General features: G+C 44.7%; 1 protein-coding gene and 1 non-coding gene across 3 annotated transcripts in view; both read right to left on the bottom strand.

The window, feature by feature from the left end:
• Positions 1-26139, bottom strand: part of SPTB (spectrin beta, erythrocytic) — a 233340-nt gene that overhangs the window by 189509 nt on the left and 17692 nt on the right. The window contains exon 2 of one of the 2 annotated variants that reach the window (XM_073609325.1): positions 10083-10126. The exons of the other annotated variant lie outside the window; for it this stretch is intronic. The gene's annotated coding sequence lies outside the window, so the exon portion shown is untranslated. The remainder of the gene's footprint in view (positions 1-10082; positions 10127-26139) is intronic. 2 annotated transcript variants of the gene reach the window in all.
• LOC141120786 (U6 spliceosomal RNA) lies at positions 8900-9006 on the bottom strand. The gene has a single exon (XR_012239943.1). It is a non-coding gene; the product is annotated as a U6 spliceosomal RNA (small nuclear RNA).

Genomic DNA, 26139 nt, shown 5'->3' with positions numbered 1-26139 from the left:
GACAAGTACAGGGAGATGAGGAATCTGTGGGAGGTCAAACACAGTTTATATTACAATAAACAAGTAAGGAAGGCAACGCTGGAGAAACTTCTGGACTTTGTAAAGACTCGGATCCCAGATACAACCATCCAGTTCTTGGAAAAGAAAATTGGGATCTTGAGGAACATGTATAAGAAGGAGCACAATAAGATCCAAGCTTCCCTGAGATCAGGAGCAGCAGCAGATTATGTGTATGTACCCAGGCTGTGGTACTTCAACAAACTGCGGTTTCTGGATGACCAGACTGAAGCCAGGGAATCTCTTTCAACCCTTCCCTCCACCCTTCCCTCCACCCTTCCTTCCACCCCAGCAGAGGCTGACGAGGAACAACCTGGGCCTTCCATCCTGGAAGAAGTGGATGCGCCCAGCTGGAGTCAGGTATATTATTTTTATACATATTTATTGTTCTAATATTAATGATGTTAAGTAGATGTGATAATTGATTACAAATTAATGATTTTATACAAAAAATGATGTATACATATCAATTGACAGCAGTGGCCAAAAATGTTTGTGACCAGCTTGAAAAATGCTGCGGTCAGAATGACAGTCTTTTATATTTATTAACATTGAATTTGCAAGTCATTAGCTGAAAATTGATGAACCAAAAACTAAAACTAGGTCCCTTTTTTATACACAGGATGAGCTCAGCCAGGAGGAGGGTCTGGAAAGTGGCAGGCAGGAGGTGTCAAATTAACAAGGGACACCAACCAACCTCCTTGAGGTTCAAACAAAAAAAAGATAATAATGTTATTGTGGTAACTTGACACACACAAAAAAAATATGGAGATCACTAGAAAATGTTTAAATAATCCTAAAAAAAAGATCTTGATGAAATAAAAAATAATAAAAGATGACTCTAAAAAAAAAAATGGAAACATTATTATGGAGATCTGGCTTTTAAAAAATACAATATTATTCATCAGATCAGGAGAAATAATCCAGAAATCAGTTTGTGACAACTTGTGTGAATATGAGCAGCAAAACAACTTCATTCTTCTAGCATTATAAAGAAGAAAAGAATGTGCAGCATGTTAGCGAAATTTGGTTGTACGCAAAGCACACAGCCAAATCTCCTGTTTCTAATCATAATAACAATTTCGTCTAATGATATAATACCATCTCACCTTTTGATCATATGTCTATCCTCTGGTGTATCTCATCCTCTGGTGTGTGCCTCATGCTTACAAATAGAATCACAACACATGGTTCTTACATTCCCATCTCAGCAAGACTGCCCTTTACAGCTCTGTCTGCCTCCTTTATTCAAAAGACCACAAAAGCAATCACAAACAGGAAGCCCTGGCCCCAACAGCCAATCATTTCCTTCACAGGGTGTGACCTCACAGGATGTAAGTGACCATATAAGGATTTAACAACAGAATACAAAACAACCAATGAACAATGACTACAGGACATGATACAATATACTAAATGACGATGACTAAAGTTCCCTGTGCATGGGAGATTATCTGCAGGTATACGTCATGGCACCCCAAACATGTTGATCAGGCACACCAGGGGTGACAAGAGCAAAACACCTCTAAACCGATAATGTCTTTGCAGAGTGAACGCATCCCCACCAGACGATCGTTCTGTGCATTGCACAGGGGCCCTTTTGCTGGCAGACATGCCCTCTCTCCGCAAACACCTCTCTCCAAATACCAGGAAGTTTTCCACTACCCAACAGGTCTCAGCCAGCGTCGGACTGCTCCAGTCAGCTCTTTAGAGCGGGCTTTGGTTGATCAGACACTGGGAGATTTATGACAACACATTAATATAAAATTTTCCACAACAAGCATTAAAAGATCACAGACTTTGCAGGTTGAGGAATGTGCTAGCTCCTATACGAACGCTACCTTTACCACATCGACCGCTTCCGTCTCGTACTTGCTTCAGAGCATGCGTTGTTTTTGGTCTCTCAGGACAGCATACAGACGAGCGGTTTTCCCGATAGGAATTGGTTCCGTCGGAAATATTTAGAACATGTTCCATTTCTAGGTCCATCAGAATTTTCGAAATAAAAAGTCAGATGAGGCATACACACGATCGGAATAGACGATGAAAAGCTTCCATCTGACTTTTTCTGTCGGACATATTGCTTGTGTGTACGCGGCATAAGTGTTTTGAGATCTGAATAATTTTTGTTTACTTTTTTTTAAATTCTTTAAATAAGAGGTTCACTGAAACATACAAACTTCATTGTATTTTTTTCCACTGAAAAAAAGAGAACTAAAGTTGGGTAATGCTAGTATCATACATTGTCACGCGTACTGTGTATCTGAGAAGACAACAAAAAAAATTGAATTACTACAACATAAATACAAAAATTCAATGTTGGTCCACCCTCTAAATGCAGCTAAGCTCTGCATTCCGGCCCTGTGGAAGCAGGAATCACCCTCTATGATCTCGCTGTGGCTCACCAAAGTAGCTGATATTTACACCATTGAGATTATTCCTGCAACCATGTGAGGTAAATAGGAGAAATGTAACTAAAAGTGGTTCTATTGGTCCGTTTATATTTGCTCTAGGGAATATGGCTCCTTACTAGTAGGGGAGGAGAAGGGGCGTCAAACCCTACCCCCCAATCTTCCCCTTAACCCCCTGATCTTCCCCTTGCCCCCCATTACCCCCCTTTTTTGTTTCTTCTTGTGTTTCCTTCCTTTATATATGTTTTGTTACTTTGTTGTTTTGTTGCTTAAGAAAAATTACATACTGTCAGAGTGGTGGAGACTCAAGTGGCTATTATAACTGGTGTTTCATGACATGGAATATGACTTTTGTGCCTTGTGTGCTCACTCATCATGTGACTTATGTTGCAAGCTATATGTTTTGGTATGCACTGGCTTATGTTTCACACATGTCTGTCTGTACGAAAATTGTTTAACCTCCCTGGCGGTATGATTATTTCGGATTTTAGGTGCTGAAAGCGGTACAATTATTTTGCATGGAAATTTGGCGTTTTATATTGTAGGTCTGTAAATCTTAACAATAACACACTTAAATCTGTCCAAACCAGAGTCTAGTAGATATCCCGGGTATGATAAAGTTTGAAACACAAAAACATAAATTATAATATAATAAATAAAAATAAATAATTAAAAAAAATTTAAAAAAAATAGTAATAAAATAAATTTCCCCACAATTCACTATCGCTCAATTCTGCAAGTGTTCTAATTTACTATCGCTGTTTTCTAGCTGGTCTAAAGCCACTTTTGACGTAAAGGGACACTTTTTGGTTGCTATGGACAATCTCCAGTTTCCAGGCAGAAAGAACAGTGTATATCATGTAAAACTGCATGCAGGGCATGGGCCAGAGCACTGGGGACAAAAGGGATGTGAAATCATTTCATACAGTACTGTAATCTGTAAGATTACAGTACTGTATGTGTTATGATTTTGACATTTTTTTGAATTTGCCGCCAGGCTCCGCCCCCGTGCGTCGCGCCGCTCGCAGGGAACGGAGCCTGGCACGGAGAGGCTTCGGAGGAGGACGGAGCCCTCGGACACTGCGGGGGACATCGCAGGATCCCGGGGACAAGGTAAGTAACGCTGCCCCAGGATCCTGCAATGCGATCCCGAGTGTGGCTCGGGGTTACCGCTAATGGTACTGAATTTTAACCCCGAGCCACACTCGGGAAAACCGCCAGGGAGGCTACAATAAACAATTAACAAAAAAAATTGAATTACTTGATACATTTTGCCCCTGAGGGGAGCATCTACTGGTAAGGTAGAGTGTTTGGTGAAAACCGTCAAATTATTTTTTTTCCAAATAACGTTTTTTTATTAATCAAAAAGTCAGGTAAGTTACAAAGACAATGACATCGTGTTGTACAAAATTTGCCATGCCAGCGACAAAACTGGCAAATAACCAGCATTAATAAACAGTTATTCAGATGTATAAAGCTTAGATTGGGTTCCATATATAGTGCAATAGTCAACATATAGATATAGACATGGACCCTGACATCGTCTAATAAACAAAATAAGAGATAGAAACAGTAGAGAAGAGAAGGAAAGAGGGGGGAGGGGAGGGAGGGAGAAGGAGGGGGAGGCTCCATCAATGGCTCAAGGAGGATCTTCTCGTCTATGCCAGTCTTCCCAGACCTTATCATGTGTTTCCAATCTGTCTTGTAATCTAGCAGTAATTTTTTCCATTAGTTCTATATCCTTGATTCTGGTATATAGGTCTGTTTGAGTAGGCGGGTCCCGTCTCTTCCAGTAGAGAGCTATGAGACACCTCGCGGCTGTCAAGATGTGCCGAAGCAGTTTCTTGGAGTGCTTAGGTATCTGTAAACCAGATACCCCTAGGAGGAATAATTTAGGGGTTCTAGGGACCTGTACTCCCAGCAAGCGGGTTAGTAAAAATTGTGCCTCTGTCCAAAAAGGCACTATCTTGGGGCAGGACCAGTAAATGTGATATAATGTTCCCCTGTCTCCCTGACACCTCCAGCATCTATCCGAGCTAGAAGGGTAGATAGCCCATAGAACATCCGGTGTCATATACCAAAAGAAAATGATTTTATAGGCATTCTCCTTGTAGAGTGTACAAAGAGAACTTTTAGCTGCCTGTGACCAAATTGTTTGCCAAGTCGCTTCTGGTATCTCTTCTCCCAATGCTCTCTCCCATCGAAGCATGTATGCATGCTTACCCTGAGTGGCAAAACAATACGAATTTAGCACCTTGTATATATCTGAAATTAAACCTCGACGTGCTGAACCTTCTAACATCAGATTCTCAAATATGGTCGGGGTTGAGAATTGTAAGTTCGGGGCTATCGACTGGGCATAGTGCCTGATCTGTAGATACCCATAAAATACCTGACAGGGCAAGTCAAATTTCCTTTGGAGATCTATAAATGAGAGCAATTTACGCGTACAGGGGTGTACTAGATGACCAAAGTGGAATAAATTCCTTGTTGCCCATGGTGAGGACATTTGATGCGTAAGGCCTGCAGGCAGTCTGGGGTTATAAAGAAAGGACGTAAGAAGTGATCTCTCCGAGCCCAACCTATGTGTTCTGGATAATTTACGCCAGAGAGATCGAAGAAGAAACATAGGGCCTAGAAGCCGGGCCGAGTCCACCTCCACATTTGCATTCCAGAGCAAGCTATTTGGGTGTATGGGTGCCAGCCAGAGTTTTTCAATTTCAGTCCATCTATTGTAAGACCGTTGGGGAAACCAGGATGCCAGGGCCCGCAGTTGGGCTGCTTGGTAATATCTGTTCAAGTCGGGGAACACCAGTCCCCCTTCTGAACGTGCCGCCATTAAAACTGATTGAGATATTCTATGCCTCCTATAGTTCCAAACAAACTTCACCAAATCCGTCTGAAGCTTCCTCAGATCTGACCGAGGGATTGGAATGGGAAGTGTCTGGAAGAGGTAGAGAAGTTTGGGAAGGATGGTCATCTTTACAGAGGCCACCCTCCCCAGAAGGGATATATGGTGGGTCTTCCACTTTTGTAGCAAATCCCTTATGGATCTATAGAGGGGAGGGAAGTTAGCTCTATATAGGGTAGTGTAGGACGGGGTGATCTGCACTCCTAAGTATTTCAGGGCTCTGGTTTTCCAGTGGTAGGGGAAACATTGCTGTAAATGCTGTACCTCTACTGGGGGGATATTAACGGGTAAGGCCTCTGATTTAGACGCATTTATTTTGTAACCAGAAAGGGAGCGGTATAAATCTAGCTCAGCATGTAAATTGGTGAGTGATATCCTAGGCTGAGTCAGGGTAAGTATAACGTCGTCTGCGAATAGTGCTAGTTTAAAATCCCTGCCCCATACCGGAATCCCGTGTATGTTTGGATTTTTACGAACCGCCGCTGCCAGAGGCTCAACACATAGCGCAAATAATAACGGCGAGAGAGGGCATCCCTGACGGGTTCCATTCGCAATCGAAAAAGCTGATGATAAAGCAAAGGGCGTCTTAACCTGAGAGGTGGGATTTGTGTATAAGTGTTGTATGGCCTACAAGAAAGGGCCTCGGAACCCCATATATTTCAATGTGGCAAACAGGAACGGCCATCCAAGGCGATCAAAGGCCTTTTCAGCATCCAGCCCTAGTACCAATGTTTCCAAACCATCCCTGTTTGCCATATCTATGAGATCAATAATCCCTCTCGTATTATCCCCTGCCTGACGGAGGGGTACAAAGCCCACCTGATCCTTATGTATTAAGGAGGGAAGTATTAGGTTCAATCGCATCGAGAGGAGCTTAGTAAAAATTTTTAGATCAGAGTTTAGCAGTGCGATTGGCCTATAACTTGCACACAATGAAGGATCTTTTTCAGGTTTGGGGATCAACGTGAGGAATGATCTCTGCATATCTGAGGGAATAGGGGTTTGCTGAAGAAAGGCATTATACAACCTGCACATATGGGGCAAGAGGGTTGGAAGAAATGTCTTATAGTATTCATAAGGGAGGCCATCGGGGCCAGGGGACTTGCGGGACGGTAAACTTTTATCGGTGGCTGTCAGTTCTTCTACCGATATCGGGGCATTGAGGGACGTCAAATTATTTTGCTTATAGAATAGGGGAATCGCTATAGATAGAAAAGGAAAAGGGAATTTAATCAAGATTGAAGCACAATGGTAGAAAACATTTGGGCAAGGGTAATGTGAACTGTGGATCTTGGGGGGGGGGACTGAGGACAGAAATGGAAAGATTAGCAAGAGGTGGGACAGAATTAGGGAATGAAGAAGGCCTTAGGGAAAGTAAAGGAGAAAAAAAAGGGGGGAGGGGATTTGGAGATTGGAAATCAGAAATTGAGAGTGTGACCTCCTAGGCCTCTAAAGCAAAGATCTCTCTCATGTATAGCAGATATTCAGGAGACTACCAACATTTTTCCTAATAGAATCATCTCTCAGTGTGTTCTGCTGAATGTATTTGATCATCACTGTAATCATACCCCAGCATAAGAACAGTATAATCGAAAAGTCACATTTAGTATCATAACATATGGTAGAGGCTGCAGATTTCTACAGTTGTTATAGTGAAGACAAAACTGATAACAGGGAAATGCAGAATGTGTAGCTCCCATACTTATGATGCTGCTTTAAATAGCCTTGCTAATACTGTCTCACAACAGCTGCCAAATTCCTTGACTACACAAAAGTGCCAGTGAAGAACAGATCAATCCAAGATGGCGGCATGCTCATGACACTAAGTGTAGCTGGAGTTGCATGACAAAGGCAGAATGAATGTTTGCAGCAATAACTGATATTCCATTGTAGTTTATAGAAGTGCAGCAGTATCTATATATTGAAGCTTTCAATTAATAAATCAGCTCCCTATAGCTGAGGGCAAGTCTTTTATTGTAGTTGAAAAAGGGTTCTCAGAAACTGTTGTTTTGAATCCACAAAACAGAACATTGTCTGAGGTGGGCTTAATTTCCTGGCAGAGGCTCAAAGATGACTACAAGAACACTATTTATTTCTAAATGGTTGGCTTTGCTTGATTTGGAATTTCGAAGTCAGGAAAGCCCCAGTTAAAGAATGAAGCAAACAGCATCCCAGGATGAGGCAGTAGCCTGTTTATGGTCATTTGACAGGACTGTCCTCCTATTAGACAGTGTACTCTGCACATACTGCAAGACATCAGCAGGTCCACAATGAATTCTGCATTTTATAAATAAATGTAACAACCTAGCACAGTGAGTTTTTTTTTTTTTTTTTTTAGAGATGGTGAAGCAATTATAATGTTCTTTATAAATCTGAGCCATGGGTGGATATACTAAAGGCAAATAGACTGTGCACTTCCATCATCCAATCATGTGCAAGCAAAAATGCTATTTTTAAAATTTTCCTTGCACATGAATGAGTATTCTTTGCGAAGTGAATCTTTACCTTATTTACTAAGCTCCGGAGCAGCTGCACTTGCAGAGTGCACAGTACATTTGCCTTTTTTCCCCCTAATGAATGTTTTATTCAAGGAAACAACAAAATAACAAAGAGAATTGTCCACAGAAAGTTAAAATACAGTAGACCAGCCGAACAAATACAGTGTCAGAAGGAAAAATACACAACTTAGACTCAAAATGTAATCATAAGCATGTCTGTGGAGTCAAAGCTCCCCAAGGGGTACAAGAAGTCACAACCATTGATAAATAGTAACTAAATTGAAAATAAATACATTTGAAAAACAGTAAACTAGGACCCAGGAAAGTACATAATACATTAAAAGTATAGCAATTGGGGCTAGCTATCAACCGTAGCCCGATCCTGGCAGGTATCTCTAAGGCTGCTTTCACACTGAGTCGCTTTACAGGCGCTATACCGCTAAAAATAGCGCCTGCATAGCTCCTGTAAAGAGCCTCTTCTCTCACTCCAATGTGAAAGCCCGAGTGCTTTCACACTGGATCGGTGCGCTGGCAGGACGCCAAAAAAAGTCCTGCAAGCCACATCTTTGCAGTGCTGTAGGAGCAGTGTATACACCGCACCTAAATGTCCCCTGCCCATTGAAATCAATTGGCAGCGCCGCCGAACCGCCGGCATAACCCCCTAGCGGGGGTTAAAAGCACTCCATTGTCGGCCGAAAACCTCCGCAAAAACGACGGTAAAGCGCCGCTAAAAATAGCGGCTCTTTACTGCCGATGCCCCCAACGCCCCAGTGTGAAAGTAGCCCAACTAGCTCTTTACAGTCATGCTGGGAAGATTCCAGGCCAGCCCTGCCTACCTTGAGCACCCCGCAACGAATTCCAGGGGGGGGGGGGGGGGGATGGCGGAGGAAAAAAAAAGAAAAGAGGGAGGAATAAGGAAAAAAGAAAAGGGAACTGGGAAAACTGGGAACTAATATACTCTGTGAGAAAAAGTGTGAGGGGACCCCCTCCCCTCCAGCAGGGAGCAAAATAAGGTGACACAAAAAAATATGGAAAGCTTCACAGATTTGTGTGTCATCTTTTCGCAGGAGCCATGCTAATCTTCTCTGTATCATTCCAGTTTTAGTATATGTGCTGCTGAAGCAAGCACAGTCTATTTGCCTTTAGTAAATCAACCCCTGTGTGTAGAAAAACAGGGTTTAGCACTCCTACATCAAGTGGTTTTATTCAGTCTCTGAATTTTACCCATACCTATTACTGTAAATATTACAAAACATTTTTGATAAGCTTATTAACTGGTTAAAGGAAGTTTTGTACATTTAAAGGTACAGTCAAACATAAAGGTATGTATTAATTCTTAACTTTGCTGTAAAATCTATACTTGCATTTCTTTTTTGTACCCTTTTATACAGCTTGCTAAACATCCTAGCTTGCAGAACTGCAGGTGAACGTCTGTACTGATTCACGCACTAGTCTCTCTCTATGTGCAACATCACCCACTTTAACAGGAGCATGAGGGAAATTGCACAGTACAGAACAAGGGAAGATGCAACAAAGGCATTGTTGAAGACTTCATAATCTTGGCTGCATTTTTTTTATTTTATTTTATAAAACTTAGATTAAAGTTAATTGCATTAACCTTTTACCTTCAGCAGAGCTGCAATGGCTCCTGGACAACATTTTCTGAATAACTAGTTTATGGTTCTTACAGTTTCATGAATGTGGACATGACATAAAAAAAGGGTGATCTTCTTTAGTACATGGATAAATCTGGGGTTGAGGGTCTGGGAGCTTGACAGGGTTTGAGCTCTTGCTAGAATGGTCTTGGTACCACCACAGCCACACCAATATTTTACCCTGCCCTCTGTCTAAACCAAGAAACAGTGTTCTTAATCTGCAGACCCTACACACTGACAGAAGGATCTGATGCAGTGGGTAGGTTCCATATAGACCTCCCGATCTAACTGTTAGTCAAGAGTTGGCTGAAAAAAATTCCTCTGCAGGGCACGTTACTATGAGAGCTAGTGTCTGATTGATCTGCCCCCATAGCCAATCATAAGCTGGCACTGGAAGCTACATGCCCTGGAAAACAATCTTTACCTTAAAGCGTGTCTAAACCCAAAAATAAAAAAATAATATATTTCTGCTGATCAATTATTAGATGCTGTGGCTGCATTTGTTTTCATTTTTCAGGCTAACAATGTTTTCAGCATGTACAGAAAATACCTGTTGATCTTGCTGGAAATTGTGTCTGTGTCACTTCCTGTGAGCTGAAAGGAAAGCAAAAACATCCTCATCCTTCTTGAGTAAACTACTGTACTATTTCCATCAACTTCTAGTGCTAACCCTGCCTTAGTAACAAATAAAATACATAAACATATAGGGATCTATTTATCAATGTTTTCATCCAAGATTCATACATCGTGGGTGAAAATTCTTTGAACCTTGAAAAATAGACCCTCTACATATTAAATTAAGATTAAGAACAAGAATAATAAATCTGAATGGTAAAACAATATTATAACATAACACACAGGATTTAAATTCATAGGGGTGTACTTATAAATGTTTTCAGAATATTTTCACATTTTCACCCAAAATTAGATAAAATTAGCTGAAAACATTGATAAATAAAGAAAGGTTGTTGTTATGGTGCAGATGTAGACATTCAAGCGGCCCAGAAATCACAGTCGTCGGGAGGAGCCAGGTGACGTCACTTCCGGTCGCGGCTGCGACCGGAAGTACTATATGTGAAGCCGTTTATCCTGATTTTAAATTGTAAGTTTGCTGGTTTTTTAAATAAACAATTTATTGGAGTACTACACCATGGAGATTCCTTTTTGTTGCATGTGAACAGTATATGGAGTGAAGTGAGGACCTGTCTACAGATATCGTTGGTATCTGTGGAAATCCTTTTTGGTCTGATTGGAGGTCCCAGGAGTAGGAATTCAGTGTTTGGATCCTGGAGACACATGTAGCGCTGGTAGTCTGGAGAGGGGCCTGGTGACTCGGTTGGAGGACGTATCCTGAAGTAGTCTTACTGCATAGTACTGCCGGGTTGGCTTATAGGTTCAAGTACTGTGTCTGGGACGCCCGGGACGATGAGGACGTGACGTAGGACGTCTGTGAGGGGGAGGGGCTGATGTCGGCGCCTGTGTGAGGATCTGAGGCGAGCGGCTCCGGGCGGGAGAGAGTTGCGAACGGGGCGAGATACTGCAGCGGTCTCGGTGTAAGTACTCCACCGAGACGTCCTGGCTCCCGTGACGGGCCCCCCCCCCCTCCTCGTTCCCCGCTCCCGCGGACGGCGACACCTTCAAGGACACGACCCAGCCGGCCGGCTGGGACGTGACAGATCTAAAAACGAGCAGACAAACAGCTGTTTATCAGCTGGGGAGAAGCCCAGAGAGCGGGGGGAAGAGTAGCGAAGCTGTTTGAACAGCGTGCTGTCTGCGTGAACTTTACCCGACGCACTGGACATCTAACGACCCCCCCCTGGTGTTTCCTCACCCCCCCCTGCTTCTCACCCAGGACCAGGACTGCGACCCTACGTTGAAGGAGGGCTATTGCCGAGTGACAGTGACAGAAGAAAAGGTAGGAATCTTTCCCTACCCTTATATGAAGTAACTGGAAGGCATAGCGGTATATGGACGGTTAACAACCTGTAGAATCAGTGTCTGAGCAGTGTTTGAGTGCAGGGAATTCTGTGCTTTCCCCTCCTGGACCTGGCTGCGAATTTGTGAACAAACTTTGGGTACTGGGTCTGTGGTCTGGCCACCCTCTTACGCCTGAGAACTGGCTCATATACTATACAGTCCACCCCCCTGGGTCCTTGCCCTGCTTCTGAGACATAAGGAGGGGGACCGATAAGGTCACTCATTCAGGTCCCGTCATTTGGAAACCTCCCATAATTTAAGGAAATATCCAGCATCAATGTAAGGACTCTTTCCAAGGCGGGTGATAAGGATAGCAACAGGCGAAGAGGGCTAGGAGGGCTCTCCCTGGGACCTTGTGTGCATCGGAACATAATTTTGCCTCTTTTGGGCCTTTTCTCTTTCCCTTTATTTTTCTTTTGTGCATGCGGTGGGGAGGCACCACCAGGAGGGACCGAGTAACACGCCCTGGGGATAGGTTTGACACCCTAAAAGCTGATACCCGGTGGAAGTATGAGAGGGCGGTCCCAAAAAACAGCAGAACCGAAAAACTCAAGAGAGAGCCTTAATAACAGCACCATACAAAAATATCTTACAGAACCAAACCCAAAGAGTCCAGGGCAGGATATGAAACACTCAGGAACAAACGAAAAGAAAAAAGAACAACAGAAGCAGAAGGGGGGACAGGGGGCTAGGCCTAAGGAGGGCTTGGGTCTGGAGTGGGGAGTGCTGAGTGACACCCCGGAAGAACAAAGAAATATGGACCGTGGCATGAATAGAACAGAAATGCTGGAAATGTTCGCTAAACTGGAAGGAGTGATAAAATCGGAAATCATGAATGTACGTTCAGACATGGGCCACTTACTCCATAGGGTGGAAGAAGTCGAAGAGGTATCAGCAAAGCAAGCAAAGACGATCTCTGACCTCCAAGATCAAATCGTCAAGATTCAGAGTGAAAATCGCATGTTGTCCTACAAAATGGAAGAGCAGGAGAACCAGAGCAGGCGACAAAACCTGCGAATCAGATCCATCCCGGAACAACTGAATGAAGATCTGGGGGAGAAAGTGAGAAAAATATTCAACCCCATTCTGGGTAGAAAGGAGGAGGAGGCCCTCAAGATCGACCGGGCCCATAGGGTAAGGAAACCCCCTAATCTCAATCAAGATATTCCCAGGGATGTTATCGTGAAGTTCCACTCGTACGAAGACAAGGAAAAAATATGGAGGAACCTCAGGGGTGCTCCCCCAATCTGCTTCGAAAATAAAAACCTACAGATTTTCGCGGACATATCGGCTGGAACCCTAGCACGAAGAAGACAGATGAGACCCTTATTAGATCAACTTCGAAGGGCCAACTTGAAGTATAGCTGGGGGTTCCCAACATCCCTGTTAGTAGTCAAAGATGGGAGAACACATAGGATGAGGTTTCCAGAAGAGACTCAGGATTTTTGCGCAAGTGTGGGGATCACGATGCCAGAAGAACTGAGATAAGAACCATAATGATCATCCCACTAAGCTCATTTGAGTATGAGGGGGACTCTGATCCTTTTTTTTTTTTTTTTTTTTTTTTTTTTTTTTTTTTTCTTCCTCGGTGATCTCCCTCTCAATCGGGGGACTGTTGAGTTCAATAAAGTTACGGGACTTGGGACTTTGGGCATTCTATAGTGCAATAAGGTGTTTGCCGGGCTGGGGTGGGGGGTGGGGGGGGGGGTGCGGGTCCTAATAGGAGCGCTGGCCTTTTGTCCTCTTAACCTCCCTCCGTGCGGGGGGGGGGTGGGGGGGAGAGTTGGGGTTTTTTTTTTTTTTTCTTTCCTCCCTACCTTCCCTCGCGTAGCGGGGGGGCGGCACGGGTTGCCGACATGTCGGCACCACCCCTCGAAGTAGTGCGCGCTGTATGGGATCTAGAACATCCCCTATAAGCGGGCCTTGGGCTGGGTGGCAGCCGGGGGAATGGGGGGAGGGGTCGGGGCGGGGGGAGTTTGGGGGCGGGGAAGAAGGGGGGGTGGGTGTTCCTGCGAGGGGGATCTTAGAAGGGCAGAGAGGAGCGGCCAGGGCCGTGAGCCTAAGTAATGCCTGACCTCAAGTTTCTCTCATACAACGTAAAGGGCCTTAACTCTCCTGTAAAAAGACATAAAATTCTGAAGGAATTGCAATATTATGGGGCTGACATAGTCTTTCTCCAAGAGACTCATCTGGTGCTGGAGTCTAGGATCAGGCTCTTCTCTCCGGGCTTGCCGCAATGGTTCTACAGCGACTCCCCCATCAGAAGAGCAAAGGGGGTGGCAATTGGTTTCTCAAAGTCTTCAAACTTCTCATTAATAGATAGACTGTCAGACCCGGATGGCCGGTACATTTTCTTGAAAGGTAGCATCGGAAATAAAATACTCACTCTGGCGAATATATATTGCCCTAATAAGAAACCAATTGCATTTTTCGGTCAGGTGTTGACAAGGCTGATGAGCTTTAGAGAGGGAGAGGTGGTACTGGCGGGAGATCTTAACTTTTACCTGGACACTGTTCTCGATACTACGTCCCGGGCACGGGGGACGAGCAGGGCCTCTACCGTCGCAATCGGGCGGCGGCTATACAACTGCCGCCTTGTAGACGCTTGGCGGACGCAACACGCCAAGGATAGGGACTTTACCTTCTTCTCCCCTGTGCACGGGACGTATTCGAGACTAGACTACATCTTTGTTGACCATGGCCTCTTGGAGCAAGTAGAAGAAACTAAAATTGAGATTATTTCACTTTCAGACCACGCACCGGTCACTTTAACGATGAGACTCCCTGACAGGGTCGAGAGGACTTATGCGTGGAAACTGAATGAATCTCTGCTCAAAGACCCAAAAGTGCTGGAGAAGATACAGGAAGAGGTGGACTTTTACTTTAAAGCGAATGATACAGGAGAGGTTTCATATTCCACTCTATGGGAAGCGCATAAAGCGTTTACCAGGGGGGTCCTTATCTCCATGGGAGCGGGAATTAAAAAAAAGAGAAGGGAGGAAAGGGAGATGCTGCTCGCTGAAATTTTTACCTTGGAGCAGAAACACAAGGAGAGAAGGGGATTTAGTCAGGAAATCTTCCACCGACTAGTCAATAAAAGGGAGGAGTTGAGGGATATTATAGATCAGGAAACTAAGAGATCCCTTAATAAACTAACAAAAGAAAATTACCTGTGGGCAAATAAGTCGAGCAAGCACCTGGCCAGAATGATCAGAAAGAAAAAAGACAGGAATTTCATAGGCAAAATACAGAACAAAAAAGGAGAGCTTATCTGCACTAGTACAGGTATAGCAGAGGAGTTTAAAAAGTTCTACGGGGCGCTCTACTCCATTGGCCTAAATAGAACGGTCAGCCCTACGCAGGGGAAGAGGGTCGAGGAGTTCCTAAGGGAGGCAGGAGTGTCGGAGCTCACAAAGGAAGAGAGAGAGGCTCTGGATAGACCGATCGGAGAGGAAGAGATCATGGTTGCCCTCAAATCCTCCCCGAAAGGCAAGAGCCCTGGCCCTGACGGCTTCACCACATTATATTTGGAGAAGTTGAAACACATTTTAGTCCCTAGACTGTGCCAATATTGGAACGATCTGGGTAATAACTGTGAGATGGGGAGAGAGGCGTTGTTAGCTTCAATTACTTTAATTTTAAAGGAGGGGAAAAACGATAGGCTATGCTCCAGCTATAGGCCCATCTCGTTGTTGAACGCAGACGTGAAGCTTTTTGCAAAGGTTTTGGCTGGGAGACTGAAGGAGAGAATGGCATCCCTGGTGCATGCAGATCAAGCGGGTTTCATACCCGGGAGACAGAGCAGAGATAACGGCTTAAGAGCAGCGCTCCTTATGGAGTTAGGTAGACGCAAGGGACCCCCAGTTCTATTCCTGTCAGTTGACGCAGAAAAAGCGTTTGACAGGGTAGACTGGGGGTTCATGTGGAAAACGTTGGAAGTCATGGGGGTGGGGCAGAGGTACATCTCCTGGGTGAGGTCCCTCTATAGTCACCCTATGGCTACAGTTAGGGTTAATGGGGTATTATCAGAACCTCTGGAGATGAAAAACGGTACTAGGCAGGGGTGCCCGTTGTCCCCTCTATTGTTTGTTCTGTCCCTTGAGCCTCTCCTCGCTATCATTCGCAACGACCCAGATTGCAACGGGGTGGGAGCGGGAGGGGAGGAGCATAAACTCGCGGCGTTTGCCGACGATATATTGTTTTTTATTACCAACCCTAGAATTACCCTCCCGAACCTGCTCCGAGTAATCAGAGGGTACGGGGAACTATCAAATTTCAAAGTTAATTTGAAGAAGTCGGAGATCCTAAATATTAGCGTGGGCAAGGACGAGGCCTCCCATCTTGCTCAGGTATTCCCATTTCCCTGGAAAGAGGAAATTAAATATCTAGGGGTAAAACTTTCTAACTCCATAAATGGAACGTACCATAAAAATTTCTTACCACTGCTGGATGAGATTAGGCAGGAAACTAGAAGGCTAGCTACGAGACCGCTCTCGTGGCTCGGCCGCGTGAATGCGGTTAAGATGATACTGACCCCTAAGATACTTTTTAAATTCCAGATGCTCCCCATCCCACTTCCTCTGTATTATTTTGGAGCCTTAAAGCGATTGGTGGCGAGGTTTGTCTGGGGGGGCAAAAAACCACGTATCTCTTACGTGGTTTTGAGTAGGGGAAAAAAAAAGGGGGGGTTGGCCCTACCGGATTTTTATAGATATTACATAGCAATCACAATATCACGGGTTATTGAATGGTCCAAAAAGGATACTGAAAAAAGATGGGTCGGATTAGAACACTACATGAGTAACACTGATTTACGTAGGATTGTATGGAATCCACCAAAATACCGAGCACTGGGCACTAACACAGCGGTTATGACACAAAACACTCTTAAATGTTGGGATTTGGTACACACACAGAATAAGTGGACATTTAACTCACCTTTAATTTACATGAAAGACAATTCTTTTTTTGAGCCAGGGATGAGGGAGGTGGGAGGGAATTGGTTAAAAGACGAGGGTATCCAACTTAAAAACTTCCTTAGTAATAATGGAAGTTTACGCACATTTTTTGAGTTAAAGGCAGACCCGGGGATTGGGGCTTTGGATGTGTGGAGGTACCTTCAGCTCTCGCACTTCATTGAAAAGCTTCCAAAGCCACTTCGGGGGGAAGGGGAATACAGACCACTCGAGCAGCTCTGTGGGAGGGAGCAGCCGAGTGGGATTATCTCACAAATCTATAGGATTTTGGGCATGAGGCTGGAGCTGGAGGTTCCCCCGTACATCCAAAAGTGGGAACGGGAATTAGGATCACAATGTGGGGAAGTCACCCTAGAGAAGATTTTGAAACTGGTACATCTGGCAGCACAGGATTCCAGGAGAATGGAAACTCACTATAAATGCTTGGCAAGATGGTACGCCACCCCAGACAGACTCGCTAAAATGGACAACACCAAATCCAACTTATGTTGGAGGGGTTGTACCTCTATAGGTTCGATGGCCCACATGTGGTGGGAATGCCACGTTATAAAAACTTTCTGGGGAAAAATCATAAGTCTGATCAAGGTAATTACAGGAGAGGTTATCCCGATAGACCCATGGGTGTGCCTATTTCATGGCACGTCTAAGACGGTGAGGAGTTATCGCTCCTCTATGGTATCCATATTGCTGGACGCAGCTAAAAAACAGATAGCAACAAAATGGCTAGACCCGGCTGCACCAAATATTCGGGACTGGCTCCTCAGCGTCAATGAGGTGTACAACGTTGAAATTATGGATAGCAGAGGAATCGATCCTGGGGAGGGGGGGGCAGGAGATGGTAAATGGGAGGGATGGCAACGGTATAAAATGACTTGGAGTTATGCCGAGCAATTTATAGATAGTACTTAGGGGGTCGGCGAAGTGGACATGGATACGAGTCCATAAATTCACTAGCGGCTCCCCTCTAGATCCTCCTGCAGGAACAGGGGTGGGTGGGATCGGGGGTTTTTGGGGGGGTTAGGATGAACTCTGTCAATGAATCTGTATCATTTTCTTTTGTATTGTGATGAGTTCGGTTTTGTATGGAAAAACAGTAAATAAATTATTTAAAAAAAAAAAAAAAGTACTGTGTCTGACATTCATCGCAAACCAATAAATCCTGTGGCAGAGGATCGTACGGGTTTTATTCCAAACAAGTCTGTGGCAGAGACTTTTGTTCGTGCTGTGTACTGGCTGCTAGGCAAGTGAGAGAGGCCTATCCAGGCGGGCAAAGATTGAATCCCACAAGGGGAGTGCATTCAACCACAACTGTTCAATTCCAAAGAATGTTCTAAAGAATACTAAGGAAAGGTATTTGAGCTTCCCTGCAACTTTCCTTCCGCCTCTTTCCTGCTACTTCTTGTGTTATTTGTTCATTAAAGCATTGGAAAATATACTCAAGTGTTGATGTCTACATCGTTCAGAGGTAAACTCAACAGGACCCTAGACCCGGTGCCGGTGAAACAGAGGTAACGAGAGTGAAGGTAACAGCCCGCTTTAAACCAGCAGCTCCACCGAGAGTTAGTGCTATATGTGGGGGCGTCGTCCGGGATTTGTTAGCCATCAGTTCTCGCAACCTGGAGAAGTGTTTCACCGGGAGTTTACGGTGAGAGCTGGACTTTGTCAATTTTTCAGGAGAAGAAGAGGTTAAAAGTTGCAGGACTTTATTTCTGACTGCGTAGGCAGTGGGCGCCAGTGAAAGCCCGGGAGCTACGTGATCAGAGGAACAAGTGGGTGGAGCCTAGCCTACTTGATACCGCGTGGGACGCGTGTATGTGTGTGTTGGCGCCAGAGAAGAAGAGAGGCCTCGTGATCGTGCTGAGAAGATCAGAGTGTGGCCATGTCTTTTTCGGTGATGCAACCAACTGTGGGGCCTAAGATGTTCACTACCAGCGCCGCTGCGGGAGCTATGCTGACCGGAACCTTGCTTACAGATACCGGCATTCGTGTGAAACCGCAGGGGAGGTTTGTTCTTTATACAGTTGGAGATATCGAAGGACAGGGCATGCTTTGTCACAAGTGTGAAGGACTGCTCATACATCTCCGTCCATTTGTTCGCTGCTCGCAATGCAGAGAATATTTGTTTGTGGTGGAGCAACCTACCATGTCGCCCCATGCTTATCGTATGGACTGGGCTACAGGTATCGCCACAGTATAAGCTGCTACTACTGCTGAAAAAGAACGGCAGGCCGTGATTTCGCCTGTCGTCACCGAAAGTGTTCCTGAGAGAGATACTGCGGTAACCGACTCATCAGCGGACATTACCTTGATTTCCGCGTCCACCACGCCTATCCCTGTTGTACCTGTCCAGAGGAAGGTGGGATATGTAAAGGCTTCCCGCGGCCGTGGTCGAGGCCTACCCCAGAGACTGCCCGAACCAGAGAAGTCCACGTCAGGAACGGGTGAGAGTTCACAGGGGAATGTATCTGGGACTTTGTGTAAATATTTGCCGGCAGAGGAGTTGGAATGAGACTTTGCTCCCAAACTGTTATCGAGGATATTGTACATATTTAGTGTGTGTCTAACTTTGTTTTCTTTTAAGGAGCAATTGGATCCTCCATCAAGCTGTTAGGATTTTCAGCTAGATAGATAGTGGGGTTGTGACAGTCATAATGTGATTTTGTTTGCGGATGTGAACATACTGTTATATAAATGTTAAAACTGTATATCTCTATACTGTCTTTCCTTCTTCTTTACTTTAATCCAAGTTTTAAGCTCAAATACCTACTCTCAGGCTTGGGAGTTATTATTTTTGTGACAGACGATGAGGACAACGTCTATTGTAGTGGGGGAAGTATGTAGTGCTGGTAGATTTTTAATCTACCGCTGATAGGTAAATCTTGTGGGTTACTTGTTAGAGGAAGTTAGATTTGCCTCTGTTCCAGCTTGGCTGAGTTGCGTGTAGTTCCACACTGCGCCGGTGGGCGTCGTTGTCACCATGGGCTAGTGTTGGAAAGGCAACGTGTTGAAGCGTATGAGTGCTCCTCTGTCCCGGAGACAACTCGGTGGAGGTGGTCCTCCGAGTTGCATTCTGGGAGAGGGTATTTATGGGACAGACGCCATGTTTTAGGGTTCGTTTTCAGCCACCTGCTGGCCCTCCTGGCCGACAGGTATGCGTTAAGAGTACCACCTCGTGGTCCTCCGTTCCGGAGGTCCGCGTAGCTGCGGCGTGTGGGTGGGCCCAGAAGCCTGTCTGGGGCCTACCACAGCAGCAGAGGAATGGTCCTGAGCTGTCTATCCTGAGTGAAGAAGCTGGACAACCGAGGAGATCCCGGGGGAGGACCCGTCATGGAAGGATCATGCAGAGTGCTGGTCTGGAGAGGGGCCTGGTGACTCGGTTGGAGGACGTATCCTGAAGTAGTCTTACTGCATAGTACTGCCGGGTTGGCTTAAAGGTTCAAGTACTGTGTCTGACATTCATCGCAAACCATACAGAGGCCTATCCAGGCGGGAAAAGATTGAATCCCACAAGGGGAGTGCATTCAACCACAACTGTTCAATTCCAAAGAATGTTCTAAAGAATACTAAGGAAAGGTATCTGAACTTCCCTGCAACTTTCCTTCTGCCTCTTTCCTGCTACTTCCTGTGTTATTTGTTCATTAAAGCATTGGAAAATATACTCAAGTGTTGGTGTCTACATCGTTCGGAGGTAAACTCAACGGGACCCTAGACTCGGTGAAACAGAGGTATCGAGAGTGAAGGTAACAGCCCGCTTTAAACCAGCAGCTCCACCGAGAGTTAGTGCTACACACATATTGCAAACAAGCCCAACTAGACCAGTAGGGGTCTTTACCTGAGGTGACAGGCTGGTGCAAACCACTGGCGCACTACGGATGGTGGAAGCTGTATATGATCTGGATATATATTGGATTATGAACTCTTTTTGACTGAAGCACTTTTAGTATATTGCATTGTCACTTTAAACACTGTAGCACCTTATGGTGCGTGAAGATTACGTATTTGGTCACTTTTGTATGTTGTATTTTGCACTTTATGATCAATTGAAAAATATTTAGATGTTGTTATTCATTAGTGAGCGCCACATATACTTTTATTCAATTATCACTGTGTGGGAACACCCTTTCATGTTGGCAGCTACTCAGTTGCATTTATATTTATTAGTTATTTGGTTTGCGCATTAGTATATTCACTTAATAATACTATTCAATGAAAAATTCTTAGGGCCTTAGCACAACAGAGATCACAACAGATTATGTTGCATTCTGTGGATATATGCAAAGCATTTGACGCATTGTTAGGGTTTATCTATGCTCCACTAGGCAATTTTCTGAAGTTAATAGACACACTATATGGAACCCCATCAGCGACAAATACATATTGTGGATTTAAGTCTCCCTCTTTCCCAATACAATGTGGATTGTGCTAGGGAAGTCTTTTATCACCCCTATTATTTATCTTAGCACTGGAGCACCTGGCCACCCATATTACATGAATATTAAAGGGGTTGTAAAGGTTCGTGTTTTTTCACCTTAATGCATCCTATGCATTAAGGTGAAAAAACACCTGTCTGTGACCGGCCCCCCAGCCCCCCGTTTCACTTACCTGAACCCTCAAACTTGTCCCACGGGGACGTGCTCTCTCTCTGCAGGGGGTTCTCGGATCTTGATTGGATAGATTGATAGCAGCGCAGCCATTGGCTTCCACTGCTGTCAATCAAATGACTTGGGCGCTGTGGGGCGGGGCCGAGTCATACATTCATCGGCTATGAATGCCGAATGCTGGACTCTGGGGCGCGTCCGCAAGGTAATCCCCCGGGAGAGTGCTTCTCCCAGGGGGTTATCTGATGTGGCAGCTGCCGAGGGACCCCAGAAGAGCAGGTTCGGAGGAGTAGCACCTCATGAATGCCTGTCAGCTGCTGCTATATCACTCATTGAAAAGCAATCCACCACAGATCACTTTTTAGAGGGCAGAAAGCATTACCACAAATGTGAAAGTAACTTGCAACACATCATCCATTTCACACTTACCACCAACCAGGTCACTCACCAGCCACTTCCCATCTTAGCCACTTCCCTTCAACTTATATCACAGGTGACCATTTCCCAACCTGCAGATGACAGACCCTACTCCAAAAGATATCACTCCCAGTTACTTCCCCAACCCGCTGATTGATATCCCTCTATGATCACCTCAAACCCCCCTGCTGACAGACCTCTCTCCCCAGCCTGTCCCCACACACCCTCTCACCTGCTGACCTGTGGATGGGGGAATCACTCCCGCAGTGTTATTGTGTTCTGCCAGTGGGGGGCCTTCCCTACCCACAGAATACAATGATCAGTGTTGCTAACTATAGCTGGCAGCACTGATCGTTTTGGGAAAAACCTGACAGGCTGATTGTTCTCAAGTCGATTAATAGATTGACTTCCATGTATAGCCCACTTAACCACTACACAGTCCCTAAACATCCTTCCACAAACCTTTAAATTTTTCCTAACCAGATTCCTTCATCCGCCTCACCTATACGTACTGCTCACTGTCATACCCTCCACACTCCTCTCCTATACATAGTGCCCACTGTCATACCCCCCACACTTCTCTCCTAAACATAGTCCCCACTGTCATACCCTCCACACTTCTCTCCTATAAATAGTGTCCCCTGTCATACCCCCCACAATCCTCTCCTGTACATACTGCCCACTGTCATACACATCTCTCCTGTACATAATGCCCACTGTCATACCCTTCACATTCCTCTCCTGTACATACTACTCACTGTCATGCCCTCCACATTCCTCTCCTGTACATACTGCTCGCTGTCATACCCTCCACATTCCTCTCCTGTACATACTGCCCACTGTCATACCCTCCACACTCCTCTCCTGTACATACTGCCCACTGTCATACTCTCTGCACTCCTCTCCTGTACATACTACCCTCTGTCATACTCCCCACATTCATCTCTTGTACATACTACCCACTGTCATATCCTCCACACTCCTCTCCTGTACATACTGCCCATTGTCATACCCTCCCTCCACACCCCTCTCCTGTACGTACTGCTCACTGTCATACCCTCCACATTCCTCTCCTGTACATACTGCTCACTGTCATACCCTTCACATTCCTCTCCTGTACATACTGCCCACTGTCATGGCTGGGCTCAGCCCTTCCTTCTCTGAGCTGGCCGCTCAGCTGTCGGCTAATTGCATGCTCCCATCTCTCTCCACAGTTACCCAGCTGTTGTTGATTCTGCTCGTCAGTCCTGCCTACTTAAAGTCATCCAGCTCACTTGATCTCTGCCTTCTTCTTTGTCAACATCACAGAGACTTTCTCCTGCGTTCCTGTTGAAGACTTTTCTCGGCTGACGTTTCTTCTGGCTCCCGATCCTGCTTGCTGTACTACTACGTTTATCTGTGTCTCTGACATTTGCTTGGCTGACTACCTGATCCGGTTACTGAACTCTGGCTTGTTTTGACTACGCTTACTCTGTTTACCTTATTATTATTATTATTAAACAAGTGTGATTTAACTTTACTTCTGTCTCTGTCTGATTTATGGTTCCTGATACATACTCTCCAAACTCCTCTCCTGTACATACTGCTCACTGTCGTACCCTACACACTCCTCTCCTGTACATACTGCTCACTGTCATACCCTCCACATTCCTCTCCTGCACATACTGCCCACTGTCATACCCTCCACACTCCTCTCCTGTACATACTGCCCACTGCCATACCCTCCACACTCCTCTCCTGTACATACTGCCCACTGCCATGCCCTCCACACTCCTCTCCTCTACATGCTACCCTCTGTCATACCCCCCACACTTCTCTCCTGTACATACTGCCCACTGCCATGCCCTCCACACTCCTCTCCTCTACATGCTACCCTCTGTCATACCCCCCACACTTCTCTCCTGTACATACTGCCCACTGTCTTACCCTCCACACTCGTCTCCTGTACATACTACTCACTGTCATACCCTCCACATTCCTCTTCTGTGCATACTGCCCACTGTCATACCCTCCACACTCCTCTCCTGTACATACTGCCCCATTATACCTTCTATGCTCCTCTCCTGTACATACTGCCCCTATCATACCCTCCACACTCCTCTCCTATACATACTGCTCCCCATCATACCCTCCATACTCCTCTCCTGTACATACTGCCCACTGACATACCCTCCACACTCATCTCCTGTACATAGTGCCCACTGTCAACCCTCCACACTCCTCTGCTGTGCATACTGCCCACTGTCATACCCCCCACACTCCTCTCCTGTACATAATGCCCACTGCCATACCCTCCACACTCCTCTCCTGTACATAGTGCCCACTGTTATACCCTCCATATTCCTCTCCCTCACCTGCACATACGTCCCACTTTTATACCATCCATATGCCTCCCCTATGCCTCTTACCCACAAAAACAGTTCTTTAAAATTATATTGAATATCCTCAATGTTACCAGCTCTAGAATGGGCACACTTTTATTAGTTCAACTAAAGGAAATCTTCTCAGTCTTCATATTTGTTCTGCCAATTATTAGTACTCATTTAATTGTGTGATTACTACTGTGATGTATAGAGGAACAGATGTCCTTACGATCACACAAATAGGTTGGACTTTATAGACTTGTGTATTTTTTCAACCTCACCTACTATGTAACTATGTAACTATGTAACTGTGTATAGAGGAACATAGGGCATGTCAGCTACTCTAAATATACCACTGGTAAAAAAAGTATTTTTTTGAAATGTTCGAAACTATGCACTTGGGCACTGCCCAAGGGCCACCAGGTAAGTAGGGGGCCCCATGAGAGGCTCCTGGGATCCTGTGATATTAAAGCGGTAGTAAACTTTGCTAGCATTACTACTTTTTAGAGGCCCTGAGGTAGGTTATGCCATAATGTACTAGTATGCACAGCATATTAGCACATTAGGGTACACTTACCTGTCAGACTGAGCCCTCCGGCACTGTGCTGTGATTAATCCGACGGGTCCCGGGCGCTTCCATCTTCACCCAGTCTTCCTTCCGGATTCTGTATCTTTTGGTCACTTGCCTTGGCCGGGCTGTGTTGCTGTTACTCCCACGCATGCTCATGCGCATCCTCTCTATCTCTCTCATCCTCCCTCCCTTACCCCTTACTCATCCCCTCTCTCTTTCTCTCTCTCATCCTCTCTCTATTTAATTTGTTAAAAACAAAAAATGTTTGCATTTTTATTTATTTATTTATTTTTTTATAAAAAGCCCCACCAAAATCTTCAGCACCAAGCCCATGATGTTCTTAATCTGACCCTGCCTTTATCGATTCTTCTTTTCTCATCTATTCAATTTAAATGTAGGGAGTGATTCTCGCCCAATCCCCTTTTTATTGTCAATGGCCCCGACACATATCACGTAACAATTCTGTAACTTATTCATCATTTCTTGGTCTGAATAATTAAAATTTTTATATCCCTTTGTCAAAACATGTAACTGTACTTTATGTAGCCATAAGGTCATATCTGTTAACGTAGTACTTATAGAATTCAAACAAAAGAAAAATTTATAAGGCATCTATTGACACTGAATGAGTAATTAACAAGCCTCAACACATAGAAAAGCATACTTGCACTATTTACGGCAATACAGTTCACCACAATGCACACAGTAGTCTCACCTATGCGTTGGGGTGTGCTGATTTTCACAAGCATTACCATCAGGTTAACAACAGTCTAACACAAGCAAAAAAAACCCTTTTTTTTCTAATTTGGATATATTGGGTAAAATTAAGTCAAAATTGTATTTTTGTCTATAATCTCATTGAGAATATTTTCTTTCACTTCCTGTCCCCGTGTGTGTACAATAAATGGGGTGTGCGGTTGTCACCAGCACAAGGAGGCATGGACAGTAATAAAAAGATTATTCGAACCCTTCCTCGTTCTACTAAACATGTGTTATTGTTTTGGTCTGTGTCCCCATTGAAGAGATTTCCCATAACTTCTGGTCCTGAAATCTGGACCATTGGAATGAACATAGCCATAAAAAAAAAAAATTGTAATCTGTTTATGGATTTGAGGAAGGAAAGCAGATTAACAGTGGTCAAAATCCATCAGTTTGTTGGCATGTTTGAAGCTTTTTATCGGCTCTACCTACTGTCAAGTCGACAAGTCCTCTACCTACTGTTTACTTTTAATAAACCAACATAGAAATCAGTTAGCACTGCTTATTGCCAAAATAAATTAATTTCAAATAATTTTCTCTTTCAATTTTAACAATGTGGTCACCTGAAACTGAGAAACAAATGATACTGTGGGTGGCTATGCCAATGTAATATAATATAATGCTGGTGGAAAGTTCCAAAAACTGCTTAGTACATAGCCATCATTAAAGTGTATCTGTACCCAAAACTTTCTTTTGGTTTGGACAGAGTGGGGAATGTTTAGCACCTCTGTCAGGTTTTACTGCTATCCAAGGTTCCATTAGGGAGATCTTCCCTCACTTTCTGTTCTGCTAAAAATAGATTTACCAAGAAATAAGTGGGAGAAAGTCTTCAATGGGGGAACAGACAACAATTAAAAAGCTGTCAGGATAGCATTCCTCTACATAACATAAAAAAAAATCATTTTTTATTTCTGTCTGTGTTGGAGAGTTTCATTCAATTCCCATC

The sequence above is a fragment of the Aquarana catesbeiana genome, linkage group LG13 (genome assembly GCF_042186555.1).
Source record: "Aquarana catesbeiana isolate 2022-GZ linkage group LG13, ASM4218655v1, whole genome shotgun sequence".
Taxonomy (NCBI): domain Eukaryota; kingdom Metazoa; phylum Chordata; class Amphibia; order Anura; family Ranidae; genus Aquarana; species Aquarana catesbeiana.
This window is presented reverse-complemented; position numbering and strand designations above follow the sequence as displayed.